Below are 19,831 nucleotides of genomic sequence, written 5' to 3' on the forward strand. Positions count from 1 at the left end.
TAGCAGTAGATCTGATTGAGGCATAAAATATTACTGTTGACCTTGTTGTAGTCCTTAAGTTTTTAAGGATACTGAACATGTACTTTCTATATATAACAAATCCATTACGAGAGTTGAATATATATATAAAATACAAGCCACAATTCTTCCCTTAATTAAACTGGACCAATCGAAGTCTAAATTATGAAATAGACCATGTTTATTTCCTTCTACCATATAACATCCTTGCCAAACTAGAAGAATTTAAATATTCCTATAGTTTTTCTTATAATTTCTATCTTTTCCTCTGTTTTGATATATATTTCATGAAGGAGTAGGTGAATAGTCAACCTTCAGCATTGCTCATAAGAAATAAGCTCATAGCATCTGGGGAAACTCAAGAGGGGAGTACTTTCATGGTGATTCAGAAACCAGCCCTGTGTCTCTAGTCTGGTACTGTCATGCCTAGTTCTATGGCAAGAGAAAAACAATGCTACTCTTGAGAAGGAAAGGAGTATGGTGAGTAGGATAAGACAGTGTAGTTACAATGTTGATGAAAATTTAAATCATTCTTTTTAATACTATTGATATGTAGTTTTCAAAATGATAGAGGTTACATTTGAATGGGGAAGCTTTTTAAAAAATGCATTCTGATTTTAATTATACAAAACTAAAACAAACTATACTAAAGTTATTTTAAAATCCCAAATCTTACTTCTAGAAAGTATTAAGTAAATTATAAATAGAACAGAGTGACTTTGGAAGTCTTATTAAAGGTCATTTTGCTACTTTATATTTTCACACCATATCCCTTTTTTAAATATGCCCCCAAACTTCCTTTGATGGCTTTCTGTTTAAAAGATTATTTTTTTCAAATTTTCAGTAAAATCAACCAATATATATTCTATCTTTAAAAAATTCAGTGGTTCCATCCCCATACTTATAGTATTTATCATCTCCAGTGAAAGAAGGGAAGACTATTTTTTTCATTTCTTTTGTCACTCAGAAAAGCTTAGCTAAAATTCCTTAGCATTAGCTTATTTTTTTATTCTTTTAATTTATATTTTTGTAATTATTGCATAAATTGTTTTCTTATACATAATCTGCATCAATTCATGTAAATTTTCCCATTTATAAAAATATTGAATGTTTGTCCCTTATTATGGTACAAAAATACTCCATTACAGTAATGGACAATAATTGATCAAAAAAAATTTTAATGGGTACCTACAGCTACTGCTATTAATCACAAAATGCTGCTATTAATATATATAAATATATATATATATATATATATATATATATGAACTATTAACTATCTTTGAACTCCTTCAGGGTATAAATCTAAAAGTGAAATTTCTTAGTTGAAGAAAGAGTTGGAAATTTATTTCCCTTTTTACATAAATACAGAGTGTTTTCTAGAATGAAGAGACCAAATTGAGCTTCATTAATAACTTCTTATTGTACCTGTTTTCCTGAAAAATTTCACTATTTTCATTATTTGCTATCTTTGAAAATTTTCTAAATTCAATGTTTAAACTCAGTTTTACTGATTTGCATTTGTTATTATTAGTGTTCTCAAGTACTTTTTTATAAAGTTCAACTTTCCATGTGTACTTCTTTTAATAATTGTTCATATCCACTGAGTAATGGCTTTTGGTCTAATATAATTATATGCATATATATGTATATATATATATACACACACATATACAGTACATATTTATATGTCAGAGATTTATTTGACATGTGATCCAAAGATTTTTCTCTAATTTATAATTTGTCCTCTTGTCCTAGCTATTTTGATTTTGTTATGTAAATAACCTTTTACATTTATTTGCATGTGATTACTAAAGCATTTATCTTCTCCTCTATCCCTGACTTTGAATAAAAATTCTCCTCCTAGATATAACTGTGAAAAGTACTTCCATTCATTTCCTCATAGAAAATACATACACATATACAATATTTGTTTATTCATGGTTAGATTGCATCTTCATTTAAAGATTATTGTGGCATATTATAAAAGACTTTAGAATAAACTTTATTTTTATCCTGCATTGTTTTCTAGTTTCTCTAGTGATGTTGTCATAAAAGAAGTTCTTATAACGTGTGTATATTTGAGTTCAAAATTTGAATATCTTGTTGCATGGACACTATTTGCATATTTTTATTAGATTTTTTTTTAGATTTTTCAAGGCAATGGGGTTAAGTGGCTTGCCCAAAGCCACATGACTAGGTAATTATTAAATGTCTGAGGTCTGATTTGGACCCAGGTACTCCGGACTCCCAGGCCAGTGCTCTAACCATTGTACCACCTAGCCACCCCATAACTTTGTTATTTTAAAGGGGATTTATCTTGCTATCATTTTCTCCTGACTTCCTTGTAATCACTAGAAAAAAAGTTCATAATTTTATGAATTTAATTTATATCTTATTTCTTTGCTAAAGCCACTAATTGATGTAATTAGTTTATTTGTTGATTGTGATAGTTTTCTAAATAAAACATCATGTAGTGTGCAAAAATAAATAATTCTGTTTCATCATTACTAAAAAGTTGCATTTTTCTTGCCTTATTGTTATTGATATTATTTCTAGAATTATATCACATAACAGTGGGGAGAGAATCATCCCTGCTTTATCTCATAATCTATTAGGAAACAGGCATAATGCCTTAAATATTGTAGGTATTTAATAAAAACTTAGTGATTGATTCAGGTTTATCTCCCTCACAAATAATAGTTCTTTTATATATGTATGGTTATATATTATAGAAATAGACTTTAATGACATGTTTTAGGGGTTTTTTAGACTAAATGACTACTATATTTTCTTAAAAAACGTTTTTTTGCATTTACTGATGAATATTTATGTATGGTTTTTACTATTTTCCTTTTAAATATGATTAATTATGTTCATTGTTTTCCCAATGCCCAATGAATGGGTGGCTAGATCAAATGATGAATGTATGAAAAACATTAAACATATAATCTATGCTTATGTGTTGTTGGGAATACATAAATACAAAAGCAAAATAATTCCTGTGATCAAAGAGCTAATTTTCCATACTTAGGAGGAGATGCCTCAAATGATGCTATTTGTCCTTCATTCTTGAAGAAGACCATAGCATCAGGGATCTGATGCCATGACATGCATATGAATTGGATTTGAGTGAGGGGATGCTGTGCTAATTTAACTGCCTCACTTTCTCCTTTGGGATCATGGCTCCAATGATCAAATATGAATCAGGACAAGTGGAGATAGCCATGGATGTGAAGCAGTTAGGGCAAAGTGACTTGCCCAAGGTAAAAAAGCTAGTAAGTTTCACATCTAAGAGGCTATTGATCACTTAAGACTACTTAAATTTGGGAAGTGAATGAAGCATAAGAAAGTCAATTTAACAAATCTCTCAAGTACTAATAGTAGTATTGATTAGATAATTAATCCAGAAGCAATTGATATAAAACTGGCAAAGGAGTTCAGAGGGGAAAGGATGGAAAATGGCAAGATGACACCCCTTTTCAGGAAATTTTCATTTACTTTATAAAGTAAATTTCTTTACACTTTGAGTCTATTCTGACTTCCCCCAATCATGTATTATTTCTTATTGGGTTTTCTGTATTCTTTCTATTTTGCTCATAAGAGGAAGAATTGCTGGAATACCATAGTTGAACTTCCTCTTTTATTCAATTTCTGTTACTTCATTTGTCAATCTCACCCTATCCTCCATTGCTGTTATAGATTTATGTGGATAGTGGGGTACTTTCATATAGAGCCTTACTATTAGAAATATCCATTAATGAATTAATAGTGTAATGTGGTACATGTAACCCTATATCCCCTATATTGGTCCTATCACCTGTCCTTGCCATAATCATTTCTTCTAAGGTCAAGTTATCTTTTCTCTATATTTATGTTCCATTTTCCTAAAATTTTGAATAGTGGTGTCCCTATTAACTTAAATACTTGCAATACTTGATTAGAATGAAGTCATGGGAAACAGAACTTTGCCTTTTATGCCTATTAAAATCATTATAATGGTTGTCTCTCATCACAGAAATAAACTTTCTTCTTTTCTTTTAATAACACTTTTTTATTTCACATTTAAGGATGAAATCTTTTGACTCCCCCAATTCAGTCTCCTCTCCAGTGATTTTATCCTTAATTTCCCATAATCCTTTTACTCTTATTGTAAGACTAAAAAAATTACTATCCAATTTCTATTCATCTGTTGGTTTGCATTAAAGGAATATATTTCTGTCTCCCATCTATCTCTTGACTCTCTTTTTACTGTATTGATTGACTTTCCACTGTCTTATATTCATCCTTAAAGATACTGAGAAAAAATTGAAATTTAGTAGCAATTTATTTCTTTTACTTTCTCTTAATCTAATTCTTTATGATCCTTTTAAATCTATATCAAGGTAAATCATCTTTAAAAACGAAATACAAGATACTAGAGGTGATATATTTTTTATAATTGAATTTATTTACTCTTTTTATGCTTTTCCTGTATAGAAAGTTTTTAAATCACATAACCTACTTGTTTCTGCTTATATTTTGTAAAGAGGTTAAGAATGCCTCTCTTTTGTCATTTCAAAATCCAGTTTGATAAGACATATTATTTTGTGATTTATCTTGAAGAACTTTAAGTTTTAGAATATCTTAGGCCATCAAACTCTGACTTTTATGACTGTGAAGGATTCATATGTATTTAAATCCCATTCCTGTATAGTTTTAGGCTTTTTTTCCACTTGTGGATTGCAAAATTTTTATTTGATATTAAAGTTCTGAAATTTAAATACTGAATCCTGTCTTTAAGGTTAGTTACTTTGTTCATCTGATTATGTCTTGTCTAAGTGGACATTGCTCTCCTGACAATTTTTTCACATTTCTGTATTTTTAAATTTCAATTCTGTTTCTGACTCTCTTTCAAAGTCTACTTATTTTTCTAAGTTAATTTAGTTTTGAGAAATCCAATTTCCTTAATAATTTCTATCCTAATTTTCCTTTTAAAACATTATTTCTTATTGAAACCTATTTGAAGGGTCTGCAGAATTCTTTTTCATTTGTGATTTTTTGTTCACTTTCATACTATAATACCTGCATAATATATTATATGCTTTTTGCACTATTCATTCACTTTTCCTTTTTTCTTTTCAAGAGTTTTGCTTTTGATATACTTGGAAATAAAGCTTATGATCAGTCTTTTTTCACGGGGAATTTTTGACTTTCCAAAAATTTTTATGCTTTTTGTATTTTCAGTAACATTTCTCAAACTTTCCCTTCATTCCCCTTCAGTTACATTGGTGTCCTTCTTACCCATAGACCCCTAAAGGTAGGTATTCTCATTTTCTCAGGTTCAAGGAGTTTTATGGTCTTATTTTCTTACAAAAAGCAAACCTCATGTAGAGAAAATTGACTTCATGTAGAGAAATGTTACTAGTTCCCCCTTTTTAAAGTAAGAAATCCCTTTCCCTCTAGCCAATTGTGTATTTCTATTTATGATGCCAACACCCCACCCTACCCTGCCCAGTTATATTTCCTTTCCTATGAGTGATTGTATTGTGATCATGATAAAGGAGAGAGTTTCAATGTATCTCTGCCATGGTTGAATCAGACTCTGCTTCCCACAGCTGGTATCTGAAACACAATCTTATAGAGTTTCATTGCTGGTTGCATACCATGTGTGCAGTGCACTGGGGATAGAAATGATGAATAGGAGCTTTAAGTATTTAACTTCTATAGAGGTTATTTTACAAGAATTCTTTTGCTTGTTTTTGTTTTTTACCTTGTGCTTAGTTTCTGTCTTCTTATCTTGTGGATTCAACTTTAATTACTCTAGATGGTGCATATTTCCCTCTTTTTAGAGATTCAGGTTGGACAGGTACATGTCAAACAATTATAGTGACATCTTGTTAAGTTACAATAATGTTAAAAGTTTTTAACTGGGGCAGCTAGGTGGTGCAGTGGATAGAGCACCAGCCTTGGAGTCAGGAGTACCTGAGTTCAAATCCAGCCTCAGACACTTAATAATTACCTAGCTGTGTGGCCTTGGGCAAGCCACTTAACCCCATTGCCTTGCAAAAACTAAAAAAAAAGTTTTTAACTTACAGAAAACTGAAGGAAGTGTAACAAAATAAAGATAGAAAAATAAAAAATAGAAAGAAATTCATAGGAAGAAAAGAGAAAAAAATGAGTCATAGCTCTAAAGCTGGAAGAGACTTCAAAGGAAATACAGAAAATCCACTTATTTTTACAAATCAGAAAATTGAGGTCCCTAAAAATTGTGACTTATCAGAGGTCAGATAGGGAAATAAACATCAAAAATAGGATTTGAACTTAAGCCTTTTGATTCTAGAGTCAATGTTATTTTTACAGAATCTTATTCTCTCAAGATATTAGGAAGGGGAGGTAGGAAGAAAAAGGAAAAAAAGAAGAAACCAATGAAGAAGAGAAAGAGCAAGAAAAGAAGGGAAAATATAGAGAAGAAAGACAGGCTTATTCTTTCTGCATATGATAGAAGAGGAACAATAACTTATTTTGAAGTTACAGATTATGCTTTTGCATTTTTGAAGATATTTCATTTCTAAATGGAAAAACTTCATTTGATATAACTTATGATTTGGTAAATTCTAAACATTTTATGTGGATCCTAAACAAAATTTGGTAGATCTTAAACATTTTGATAAATCCTAAACAGTTAAATTGAATAGTATGGGGGATAAGTAAATTTTTGTGATTTTTAATTGTGGTCCTTTATTTTTAAGGTAATTGATGATAGCATTTAAATGAATTAATTACTAAAATTAATTGGGGGGGAAGTGCAATGAAGACCAGCTAATTTAATACAAGATTCCTTTGAAAACTTTTGAAATATATATAGTAAATTGACTTTATAAAGACTTTCTACAAAATATTTTAAAAACCCAACTTTCATTGGAAGATATACTCCAGAGAAAATAGTATTTAAAGAGCTTTCTGATATATCCTTGCCATATCCTTATCAGAGAATATTTATTATTGAATTTTTGAAAATTTGTAAATATTCAGTAACATATTCAAATATATATTTGATTTTCATTATAAAATTCTTATATGTATATTTAACATTTTATATTTTAGAAATCCATCATAGGTTATTTGTTATATGATTTGCATATGTATATAGTGAAATTGATCAAAATTTATTTTATATAGTGAATTGTATGCATTTATGTTTATGCATATATATATATAATTTACTGAATATAGAAAATTTTGACTAATTTATATTCTGCTGTTCTAAAAATTCTTCACTCATTTGCTTTTAAAAACTTTTAATTCTTATATCTATGAATGAGTTCGTATTGACTTTTTTCACTACTAACCTAATTATGTATTATACTTTTTTAAAAGCAATAATTCCTATAGGCGACTGAAAAGAATTAAATATTGGGTCTAACAGGATAGAATGTTGTCTGAATTTTTTTTCTTATCTTCTTGGATTCCTCTCTTATCATTTTCTTCTATTTCTGCACTTCAGCTTGTAGGTTCTCATTTATTCATCTTATCATACCTTTCCATTACTATTTTATTTGGTAGCTAGATAAGGATTTTTAAAGTAGTTCAGCTAGTGGATTGGTACTTCTGATAGAAGGGGAAGTGCTGTGTTTGAATGAAAAGTGGTACTACTTATTCCTTATGGGAGAAAGAATAAGTTTAATGAACTACTTGATATGAACATGTACTATATCCCAGGGACATAAAGAACAAAGGATCAGTCTGTTTTGTTATTCAGTTACCAAAAAAGCTTCTTAGTAGAGCATGTTTTCTTTGGATTTTTGTTTTTTCTAATGGTTGCTCATTTTTAAATTAATAAAATCATTTTAATATTCAAAGAAAAATTCATCTTCTGCTGATTAAATGGAATGTCTCAATTCATAAATATTTTGAATAGTCATAAATAACTATACTATTCTCTCATTCATACATTATACATAAATATTTATATATTTGGCACATTCAGTCTGTTTCCTTTTATCTAACATATAGAATGAAGTATTATAGAATAATTTCATTTTTGCTTTATTTTTAGTTCCTTGAATTTTAATTCATTTTAACATTATCATGTTTAGTGAACTTTATTATGAATCTAAAAACGTTACAAAATTTATGTTGGTGAGAAAAGGTTGGCATATACTATGACAAAAATAATAAATCTTTAAATGATAGGAATGATATAAAGAATACAAGTCTAAAATTGATTAAATGGCATCTGGATATTATTTAAAGCATAATCTTTGTTGTACATCTGTATTTAATATCTAGTACTATATAAACATTCTTAAATTTGCTGTTATGCTTATATTATTGCTGAGGTTGTTTCCTTAGATTGTAAAGTCCTTCTTTTGATAAATACCTTTATTTCATTTCATGGAATAATAAGGGATCATAGATCAGTACCTTATATCAGAAGATGAAGAGATTTTAAATGTATGATTATAAAAAAAATAGAAAAATCAGAATATATAGGAAAGATAGTGAATTTTTTGAGAGAGCCTTACAAATAGATTTTTCATTGGAGAAAATAGAATGATTGTACTTCATAAATGATCTCTATTTTTATAAAATAATAGGAAGATTTTTTTACTTAGTGTATTTAGAGTTGTTTTCCTGTATATTTATTTCCTCATGCTATTCTTCCTGCCAAGAATGTTCTTGCCTTTTTTCTTTATCTACATCTGGCAATCTAAAATGGTTATCTAAAGCTGACTCATATTCCACTGCTTCTAGCCAGTATTCCAGACTATGTTGACTAGAATCATTCTCCCTATTCTGTACTATCCCAGCATTAAACAATTCTGTCAGTTATTAATTTTCTTCATTCACTTCATTTACTGCCTCATTATCTTTTCATGTATTTTTATTATAACTTTGTAAACTCCTTGAGGATGGAGGTGTTATTCATATATGTGTGTGTATGTATGTATATATATATATATATATAATATATAAAATTCACATTTATCTGTTATATACATATATATGTAAAACTTTTACATCACTTTACACAGTGACTTACATATATAAGGAACTCAATAACTATTATTTATTGTTGATTTAACAATAAAAACTTTTTGATAGAATATCTTCAACACTTTAACTAACTCGATGTAGGCAACACAAAAGAGAATAACCACATTTGGGGACAAAAGATATAGTGTAGTTTTAAATAATGTTGTGAATGGAGTATTGGACTTTCCATCAGGAAGGTCTTCCTTAGGCACTAGTTATGTAACTCTGGATATTTGACCTCTCTTGGCTTCATTTTTTCATCTGTAAGATGGGGAAAATAATAGCAGCTGCTTCCATGTTATAAAGGCCAAAGAAGGTAAAATACATAAAGTACTTTGCAAACTTTAAAGCTTATTAGCTATAATTATCATGCTCGCCACCACCAACATCATCATCATTATCACATACTCTCATGTAAAAATACTTATTTTTGTAATAGATATCTTAAAATACTCAAATGCATCTCTGATCTTGAAGATTAGGGACTTTTCTACAAAAAATGGAGATCCAAATCCAAACATGCATGCTTTTCCTACACAACTCTTGGTCATGTCCTCCATCAAGTTCTGTACAGAGGTCTCACACATCATTCCACAGTTCTTATTTGCTGCTTCCTGACAATATGAGTTCAATGTGAGAATGCCAATGGAGTATTCCGATTGTCCATCTATCATATCTTGACCTAAGACCAATCCGTATTTTCTTCCCATAATAATCTATATTTTTGTTTTATTTTGAACCTCTCCATTTTATATACTTTATATTGTACTTAAATCCACCACAAGATCTTCCTTTTTTCCTCTGTAAAAGAATTCATTTTTAATTCTTTTGAGATAACTATATTCCTTTCTTTTTTGCTGTCATGAAGTCACACTGGTAGAATATTGAAATTAAAAAGATGTTGGGAATTTTTTTTTAATTTCCTGAAAGTAATCTAGGCTACCTTTCTTCTTTTTCAAATCCAGGCCCAATTTGTTCATTTAACTGACACAGATTCTATACATACTGATGGATAAACTCAAGAAGCTTTTCATTCAAATGCATGCCATAATCTGGATACCTAATTAAATATTCTGCATGGAGGGTTGGACCAGATTCTTTTGAATGAATTCAGATCTCTTCTAGAAAGCTGTATAATCTTCCAGTGCTAAGTCAAATATTACCCATAAAATATAGGATTTCACTATCCACAGAAAATCTACTCTTACTTAGACTCTAGAGAATATATCCATCATGATGGTGAACATTCTTGGCAAATATACATTTCCCTAATTTATACCTCATCTCTTTATCATCAGAGAGTCATTGAATATGATTATCTCACTTCATATCTTTCAAAGAATCTTGAATGATTTTGACAGATGAATATGAGATACCTTGTTGAAAAATACCTTTTAACATGGCATTTTACTCTACCAAATCATTTTTTTCATTTTCAATAAACAAAAAACTGAATGAGAGCTTAGACTTGTTGTTTCAGCTTTCAAATAGTAAAGATACAATCCATTGTTAAATATAATTTACAAAAGTTTGCTATTTCCATATTAATACCCTCAATGATGTCCTTCATACATAGATAGCTCACAGATTGATTGCACATAGATGAAAAAGTGGAAGTAACAGCTTAGTAATTATCAATCTTTTTTGCTATCAACTTATATGGATTTTTTCAAAGATAATTTTTTTGACCCTTTAATATTTTTCTCACCTTCAAACACTTTGTATGTGACAAGCCTTCTGCTCTCTTACAATTGTATCTACTTTAACACAACTATATATGCATATATACACAAATTGTATAAATACATATAGTTATATGAATAGATATACATGTATTTTCATAAAATACACATGTGCATATGTATTTATATTTATACACATTTGTATGTATAGATATATACGTGTGTGTGTGTGTGTGTGTGTACAAATATCTAGACATATACATTTTTGGGTCAACCTGGGGACAGTTCCTACCTTTATCTTCTTTTGTGCCATTTATGCCTCTTCTATAAGCTCATTCTGAACTGCAATTCTAGTCTCAAGTATAAAAGTTCCACTGTCTTTGATGGTAAAAAAAGAAAAGTATTTGTTACGATTACTTTTAGAGATGTTTTCTCTTTCTTCTATTTGTTGTCCTACTATTTTTATTCTTAAATGCCCTTAGGAAGGCTTTTTGACAAGCTTGCTTTAACTTAGTCTCACCTTCCTTTACTTCTCTTCATTTTATGGGATTTTTGTTTAAAGTCGTCTAAGATTTTACAATTTTGCATTCTAAATTAATGGTATTTTCAATGTCAAAACCTGTGACTTGTCAAGTGAGCCAAATGTTTGTTGATCAATGAACTTTGCCTACTCTTATTTTTACTGCTATGACAATTGTTTGAGAGCAGTTGATCTTCTTTGTAAAAATTATTGTAATTGGTATCCATATCATTCCAAAAGTCTATTTCCTATTTCCCAGTTATGATTAATTGCTAGCATTCTTTCAAATGTGTGATATATAGTTTCTCATACTATTCTCATCACTAATTTTTATTTTGTTCTTTAGAATATTTAAAAATTTAAGGATAAATATGGTCATGGATTAAATTGCTAAATGTTTATTGAGTTTTTACTGTATGGCAGCAATATGTCAGAAACTGTGACAGTACAGAAAAAAAATGTAGAACAGAGTCCTTGGCCTCCAGGAACTCATAAATAAATGATAGTTAACAACTAGAATAGATGTCATAAGGTAATAAATTTAACAAACATGTATACTCAAGGTGAGCCGCAGCCTAGGTAGTGGTTGAGGTGACGGTTGGCAAAGTGAGAAGCACTGGAACTGGCGTCAGGATCAGACACTAATAACTGTGTGACTATTTGACACAATTGTTTCAAATTTGTCTCTATTTGTGTCAATTTGATACAATTTATTCAATTATAAAATTGGGAGATTGATAGTATCCACCTTCAGGGCCCTATGAAGATCAAATGAGGTAGTTGTGAAAAGCACTTATCACAGTGCCTGCCACATTGTAGCCATTATATAAATGCTTATTATATTTCTTCCCCAGTAGGTGAAGTACAACTCTTTAAGTCAGAAATACCTTTGTTCCCATGACACATCTTACTTTTTCTAGTCCTTGTAGTCTTGGGAAAGTCACTTAAACCTCCCTAAAGATAACATTCCTAATACAATATTGAATAATAGTGATGATAATGGGCATTTTTGTTTCACCCCTGGTCTTATTGGGAATGCTTCTAGCTTATCCCCATTACATATAACGTTTGCTGATAGTTTTTAGATAGATATGATGTATCAGTTTAAAGAAAACTCCATTTATTCTTACACTCTCTAGTGTTCTTAATAGGACTGCTGTATGAATAGAGTGTTATTAATTGCCTGATGAATAGTATAGAGTAAACCATAAATGCTAAAGGTAAGAGAATGGGACATCTCCCTTCAGATTGGAATAATCAGGAAAGGTTTTAACAGTCAGATGAAATTTGAAATAATTTTCTAAGTGTTTTTTTATTTTAGAAATAATCTTGTCATTCAAAAAGAATAACTAGTAGAAGGCACTATGTTGATAGCATTCCAGTTAGTATCTGAATTAGATGCTGTCCTTCTATAGGATCATCTGGTTAAGGGGAGAATTCCAGTATCTCCAGAAAAAAATTAACTGTATTCTAAGTCTGTTCATTTGCTTTCATATAAAATAAAGAATTCCATTTCAGTATCAAATGATAGACTATCTACAAAATACCTGGTATACAGTAACTACTTAATAAACCCTTTATTCCCATTCCTTCTCCCTTTTAATTTTGTAAGATAGTGTAGCATAATAGAAAGATTGCTGAAGCGCCCAAGCTGTCCCATGTCAGACACTTATTGGTTGAGTAGCCACAAACAAGTTGACTAATCTTCATTTTGATTTCTATTATTTGTATACAGAATATTCATAACAGTTCTTTTTGTAGTGTCAAAGAATTGGAAATTGAGGGGATGCCTATCAATTGGGGAATGGCTAAACAAGCTATGGTACATGGATGATATAGAATAGTATGTGGTTGGATTTATATGGTTGGACTCTAGAGAAGCATGGAATGATGCTGACCGAAGGGAGCAGAACTAACAGAACAATGTGCACATTAACAACAACACTGTGAGAGGATCAGCCTTGATGGAAGCAGCTTCTCTCAACAGTTCAGAAAGCTCAGACAACCATATGAGACCAGCTATGGACAATTTATCTCCAGTCAGAAGAAGAAAAACAAAACAAAGCAAAACAAAACAATACAAAAAAACCCCTTCAGAATCTGATGCACACTTTATAAAAATTATTTCTTCTGTATCTCTTTCCCTTAATCCTAATTCCTCATAATGACTAATCTATAAATATGTTTATCAAAAATATCTATGCACAATACTAACCTAACTGTTCTCTGCTGAGGGGGGAGGGATGGGAAAGGAGGGTAGAAGGAAATTTTGTAATGTAAAAATATACATGTGCATATAGATAAGAATAAATAAATAAATTTAAATTTTTTAAAAGTATATATTATAAAAATAAGGGCATCTAGGTGGCACAGTGGATATAGCACTTGACTGGGAACCAGAAAGACTCCTCTCCCTGAGGTTAAATTTAATTTTAGACATTTACTAATTATGTGACCCTGACCAAGTCACAACTCTGTTTACCTCAGTTCTTCATCTATAAAATGAGTTGGAAAAGGAAATGCCAATCCATTCAAGCATCTTTGCCAAGAAAACCCCAAATGGAATCGTGGACATTTGGACATGACTGAACAAAAAATGTTATTTATAAAAGCAAAATCATGGAATTAATGCTACTTATGGCTATCACAGAGTAGCTGTGAAGAAAGTGCTTTGCAAACTTTAAAGTTCAATGCCAATTTTCTATTATTGTCAGTAGTAAATGTAAATTACATAAGAACACACATTAAAAAGGCAGTTTGTTCTTGAATCTATAGCTATGGTTTAGTTCTTTAGAACACAAAAGCCTTATTTACAGTTCTTTTGAAGATTAACTAGAATTTTTAGTTGTTATTTAACTTTGGTGGCTCCATGTGCGTTATTTAAACATTTCAGAATTTCTTCTCACATTTATGGAAAGCCTTATTAAATAGTACTTTCAAAATACTTTCAGACTAAAGTTTTTGGAGGAAAACAATGTTTTCGTTAGACTTTAATAATTATAGCTAGCATTTATATAGTTCTTTAAGCACTTTACAGATATCTTATTGTATCTTCACAACGACCCTGGGAGGTATGTGCCACTATCTGCATTTTAGAGAAGAGGAAAGTGAGACAATTAAGTGACTTGCCTAAGGTGACATGGTTAGTAAATATGAGAATGGATTTGAATACAAGTCTTCTTGATTATATATTCAGAACACTACCCAAGGTACCATCTAGCTGCTAATGGATTTTGCTGAGAAAAGTTTCATTAAAAATTACACTGATATTCTTTTTTATTTATAGGTCTATTGTAAGAAAGCAAAATTTTGCATCCACATGGAAAACACTTAGAAGATTTCTACTTTAATTAATAACTGTAGTATCAGGATGAGACTCTAGTGTAGTACAGATACCCTCAGGCAATTTGTGACATACCCTGAGAATTCCACAAATCTCTAAGATCAATTTGTCCATCTGGATCAGTGGGAAAACTTGGGCATTAGGGAAACAAAAATCATCATGAGGAAAGGAAAGAAAGGGAAGGAATTCATTGTCATCAGGTAGTGAGATTTTGGGTTGTGTATTTCTAGTCTTCCCTTCTTTCCAGGATAGGACCTATTAACTACGAAAAATTTATTTCAGATGAAGCTGTTTTAGTTTATACTATTCATACTTTAAATCTTCTCTGACACTGTAGACTAAATATACCAAATGTATCCTGACATTGTACCTTTTCCCTCAGCACTCTCCTGGGAGAATTTGTTTGATCAATTATTTTGAATATATGGATAGATTTAGAAATTTCAAATAGGCATATTTCTAGAAATTATTTTGTTGATGACTTTTCTTATCTAATTAGTTATATTGGGTGTGAAAAATGAAAAAAACTGTTCAAATTAGTTATATAAAATGCCTATTCTATTCTTAGAATAAAGAATATTTTTTCTGTATCTAGGCAATGATGGGGATTTTGAGAAACAATAATAGCTCATACTTGAGTTTTATTTTAAGTTTTATAAAGTATTTTTCTCAAAACAATTGTAAGGTAGCTAATTCAAGTGTGACAATTTTAAAGATTAGAAAATTGAGGATGACAGAAAAATGGCTTGCTAGAGTTACATAATTAGTAAATGCTAGAGCCAGGACTTGACCCAGGTCTTTTTGTAATGTTAAATGTCATACCTATTATTTTGGGGGTGGGGATCAAAATAAGATAAAAATTGAAAAGGGATTAGATTAGTGCCTGGTACATAGAAAGCTCTATATAAATGTTAATTATTAATATTTGGCATATTTTCACATCAGAGGTACTAGTCCTCCTCAAACACCCTATACACCATTTACCAGGACTGTTCATTTACCTTTGGTGTCCACCTTCCTCCAATTCTTACCTTTGGCTCCAAAAAGCTGTAGCCTGTGCAACACACCCCAATAAGCTATCTCATAGGATGGGCTAAATCACGTTGAGGCAACCAACAGGCCTCAAACCTTTTTGGAGAGTTAGGAAGATGTTCCCTGATGGAACAGGTGAATGAAATCAATTTGCTTAAAAGACCATGAAGGTGTCTGAAGCTATTGAGCACTTAGAAACTGATCAGGCATGGAAGATGTCATTGTAACCCATACTATTGCCTTTTGTCCTGTCACTAGACTTTAATGACACAGGTAAGAGAGTGAGATTGAGAACTTTACTCAATTCTTATTCGCTGAAGTGCAATGCAAGTGGAAGTTAAGACTTCACCAGTGATATCATTGGTTCTGTTTGAAAAGAACAACCACAGTTAAAATAATAATAATAATAATAATAATAATAATAATAATAATAATATGATAATTATTAAGGTGATGATGATGATGATGATGAACAGACATCTAAATAGTATGGTGCAGAGCAAAGTACTTAACTTGGGTTTAGGGGAACTGAATGACCTTGGACAAATCATTTGTCTGCACTAAGCTTAAATTTTCTCACCTATGAAATTATTAAGGCCTTTTTCAATTCCAAGATATTATAGTTCAAGTCTAGACTTTTGGGAACTAAGACCAAAGAGAGCAAAATTAGGACATACATGATTAAAATAATATAAATGAAATCATCCCTAAAAGTGAACTCAGATTAAATATAAGGAGTAACATTGATTTCATAGAACAAAAGATGAAGAGAGTTAGTAAAATGAGGAGATGTAATATAGTGCAGTAGATAGAGCGTGTGACCTGGAGTTATAAAGACCTGAGTTCAAATGTGACCTCAGATATTTACCATTCATGAGATCTTGGACAAGTAACAAGTTGTGCTTGCTTCAATTTCCTCATCTGTAAAATGAGTTCAATAATAGCACCTATCTCCTATGTTTTTTGGTGAGGATAAAACATACTATTTGTAAAAAATACTTTGTAAACCTTAAAGCCCATATAAATGGTAGCTGTGATTTGTCACATGCTGTTAGATATGGTCTTAGTGTCAGTGGGTCTGCTTAAATGTTTTCTTTGTTACATGGAAGTGTTTTTATCAGGGAGGGGTATATCAGGAAATGACTAGGGCATAAAATACAAAGGGCATCATTAACATTTAAAAAAGAAATATTTGGAGACATAGGCCAAAATACTTGGTAGAGGTCTTTAAATACCAAGCTAAGGAGTTTGTATTTTATTCTAGAAATAATAGAAGAAATCGAATTTTCTCATGAGAACCATCCAAAAGTGGGAATGGATTACCTTCTAAAGTCATAAATTTTCTATTACTATCAGAGGCCACACAACTTCTTTGTAATGTTCCAAAAGGTCTGTACTAGGTACCCTGTGATCTCGCTTTCCATCTCTTGGATTCTATGTTTCAGAAATTCTTAGGCAAAATTAACAGATATCTCAGAGGAGAGTGTCATACTGAGTCTCTACAAAGAAAGAAGATAATTTCTCTTAGGAACTGGGGAAGAATCATTAAACTGTAATAGAGTAAGGGTTAGATATCTAAACTAGAAAGGCCTTTTGGAATGTAACTTATTTTAGAATACTTTGTTCTGAAAGTTCTTTATTCAAAAGCATTATATTTTAGGTTACAAACTCACTGATAAAAGTATCTTTTGATTTCTTTTTTATCTTAGAGGTTACGATTTATAGTATCTGTGATTTCCCTGAGTAAAGTATTCCCACAAAAATTCTGATCACAATCTATCTCTCCTTTAGTAAATACATATAATACACTGTTTCCTGGAATCCAGTCTTCTGGTAGAGGGCTTCTACAAATCTAGTGAATTTGGTTTTGGTCAATAAATACATAGACATATTTGATCTAAACTCATTACATAAGATTTGCCTAAATTCATGCTCTATTGGCTTGGTCTTAGAGAAGCAAGGTCAGTAAATCAATCTGTACTAAGTGCTGTACAGATACAAAAAGAGGGAAAAGGCAGTTCTTATCCTCAAGGAGCTTTCTATCCAATGGAGGAGACAGCATGTAAGAGTGTTTGTGTGTATGTGAGTATACCCAAAGTAAGCCACATAAAAAATTAATAGGAAATAGCAGACGGAAGGCACTGAAATTAAGAAGAAGGTGGGGTTTTAGATGAAATTTAAAAAGAGACAGAAAGTTAGAGCTAAGTCACAGCCAGGGAGGGAATCAGGGGACAGCCAGAGAGAATGTCAAGAGCATAGATATGAAGTGTCTTGTAATGGAACAGCCAAGAGGCCAAGTGACACTGAATCAAAGAATACATATTGGGGAATAAGGTATAAGAAGATTATAAAAGTAGTAGAGAACTATGGTTTGAAGGACTTTTAGAAGGACCAAGCATTATTTAATCCTGAGGCAATAGGAAGCCTACTGTAGTTTATGAATGATGTGATCAGATCTGTACTCTTGGAAAATCACTTTAGTGACTTATTGGAAGATGGATTGAAGCACAGAGAGACATGAAGCAGGCAGATTTACCAGCAGGTTATTGCAGGTGTGAGGTGACAAGGGATAATACAAGGGAGGTGGAAATTCAAAGGAGAGAAAGGTACTTATTTGAAAAATGTGGCAAAGGTGAAATCGGTCAATCTTGGCAACAGCTTGGATTTGGGGAATGAGAGTGGAGAGTGACAGATAATGAGGATTCAGTGAAAGATCTTAGATGGCAAACTTGAGGGATAGAGAGGATGGTGTTGCCCTACACTACGGAATTTTGGAAATGTTGAGTTTAAGATGTCTATTAGACATCTAGTTTCAAATTTCTGAAAGGTACTTCAGGACATGAGATTAGAGTTTGAGAAATTAAGATAGGAAAGGCAGATTTGAGAATTATCCATGGCAAGATGGTAACTAAATCTACAGAAATTGATGAAATCACCAAATGAAGTACAGAGGGAGGGGGGAAATGTTACAGAATAGAATCCTAAGCAACATTTTCAGTTAAGAGGGCATAATCTGGAGGAAGATACAATGAAGAAGTCAGCTAAGAGGAAAACCAGGAGAAAATAGTATCCAGAAAACTTAGAGATAAGAGAATATCAAGGCAAGAGTGATCAAAGGTTGCAGAGAGGTCATTGGATTTGAGGAACTAAGAGAGCTTTAGTGACTTTGGAGAGAGCAATTTTAGTGGAATACTAAGATAGGAAGCCAGATTGGAAGGGGTTAAGAAAGGGTGAGAGAGACAAAGTGGAAGTACCTCTTATAATAAGAAGGTCTTCTTGAAGAGGTTTTACTACAAAGAAGAGATAGAGAATGATGATTAATCAGGATGGAAAAATCAAGTAAAGTTTTGGAGGGTTTATTTTAGGATGGGGAGACATGGGTATGTCTGTATGCTGTAGGAAATAAACTAGCAGAGGAGAGACTGAAAATAATTGAAAGAGTGGGCATGACAGAGAGGATAATCTATTGGCGAAGGGATGGGAGAGCTTAAACAAGTAAAGGGGGGTTAGCCTTAAAAAAGAGAAAGGATGCCTCATCATATGAGATAGGGATGAGGAAGAGAATGACAGAAAAGTCATCTTTATGTTATAATGTGGAATCATAAAAAAATTTATTAAAGAAAAGAAATTAGTAATTTTAAAAACATTTTTAATGTTTTGAAGCAAAGAATTCTTTCATTACATCCTTTCCTTTGTTCTAAGACTACATGTTTCTTTAATCTTTGTGTGTGTGTGTGTGTGTGTGTGTGTGTGTGTACATGTATGTATGCATTCGGGATTTCTAATTTTTATCAAGATTGTATTAATTTTAAATATTTTGATGGCAATCTTGTGCTTTCTTACTTTCTTTTAACCATATTTTTAATTCTAAGAAGCTTTAACATTTCTGTTTAAATATTTGTACATATTTTTCCATTTCTGAAAATATTCTGAATATGATCAAAGTTTGAAGAAAATGTTCCAGTCTATTTTGTAGAAGAAACTATGTAGCTCTCTGCAATATCAACCTTAGTTTATTAAAAGAAAACATTATTTTGCCTGGTTTTCTTTTTTTAATTTCTGAATTTCAAGCAATGAACACATAAACTCTAAGAATATAAATCTAATCAATCTTTTAGCTTTTTAAAAAAAATTTAAATGCTCCTATTCTTATTATATATCTTTTACAACTCAGAAATTAGAACTAAGTGCTGAATAAGAAGGTTCATGGAAATCTCA

The 19,831-nt window shown here is 31.1% G+C and overlaps 1 protein-coding gene across 18 annotated transcripts in view; it reads left to right on the forward strand.

Annotated features, from left to right (window-relative positions):
- SOX5 (SRY-box transcription factor 5) overlaps window positions 1–19,831 on the forward strand; it is a 1,270,393-nt gene that overhangs the window by 859,395 nt on the left and 391,167 nt on the right. The gene's annotated exons all lie outside the window — the stretch shown is intronic.

This window comes from Macrotis lagotis, chromosome 7 (genome assembly GCF_037893015.1).
Source record: "Macrotis lagotis isolate mMagLag1 chromosome 7, bilby.v1.9.chrom.fasta, whole genome shotgun sequence".
In the NCBI taxonomy this organism is placed as follows: Eukaryota; Metazoa; Chordata; class Mammalia; order Peramelemorphia; family Peramelidae; genus Macrotis; species Macrotis lagotis.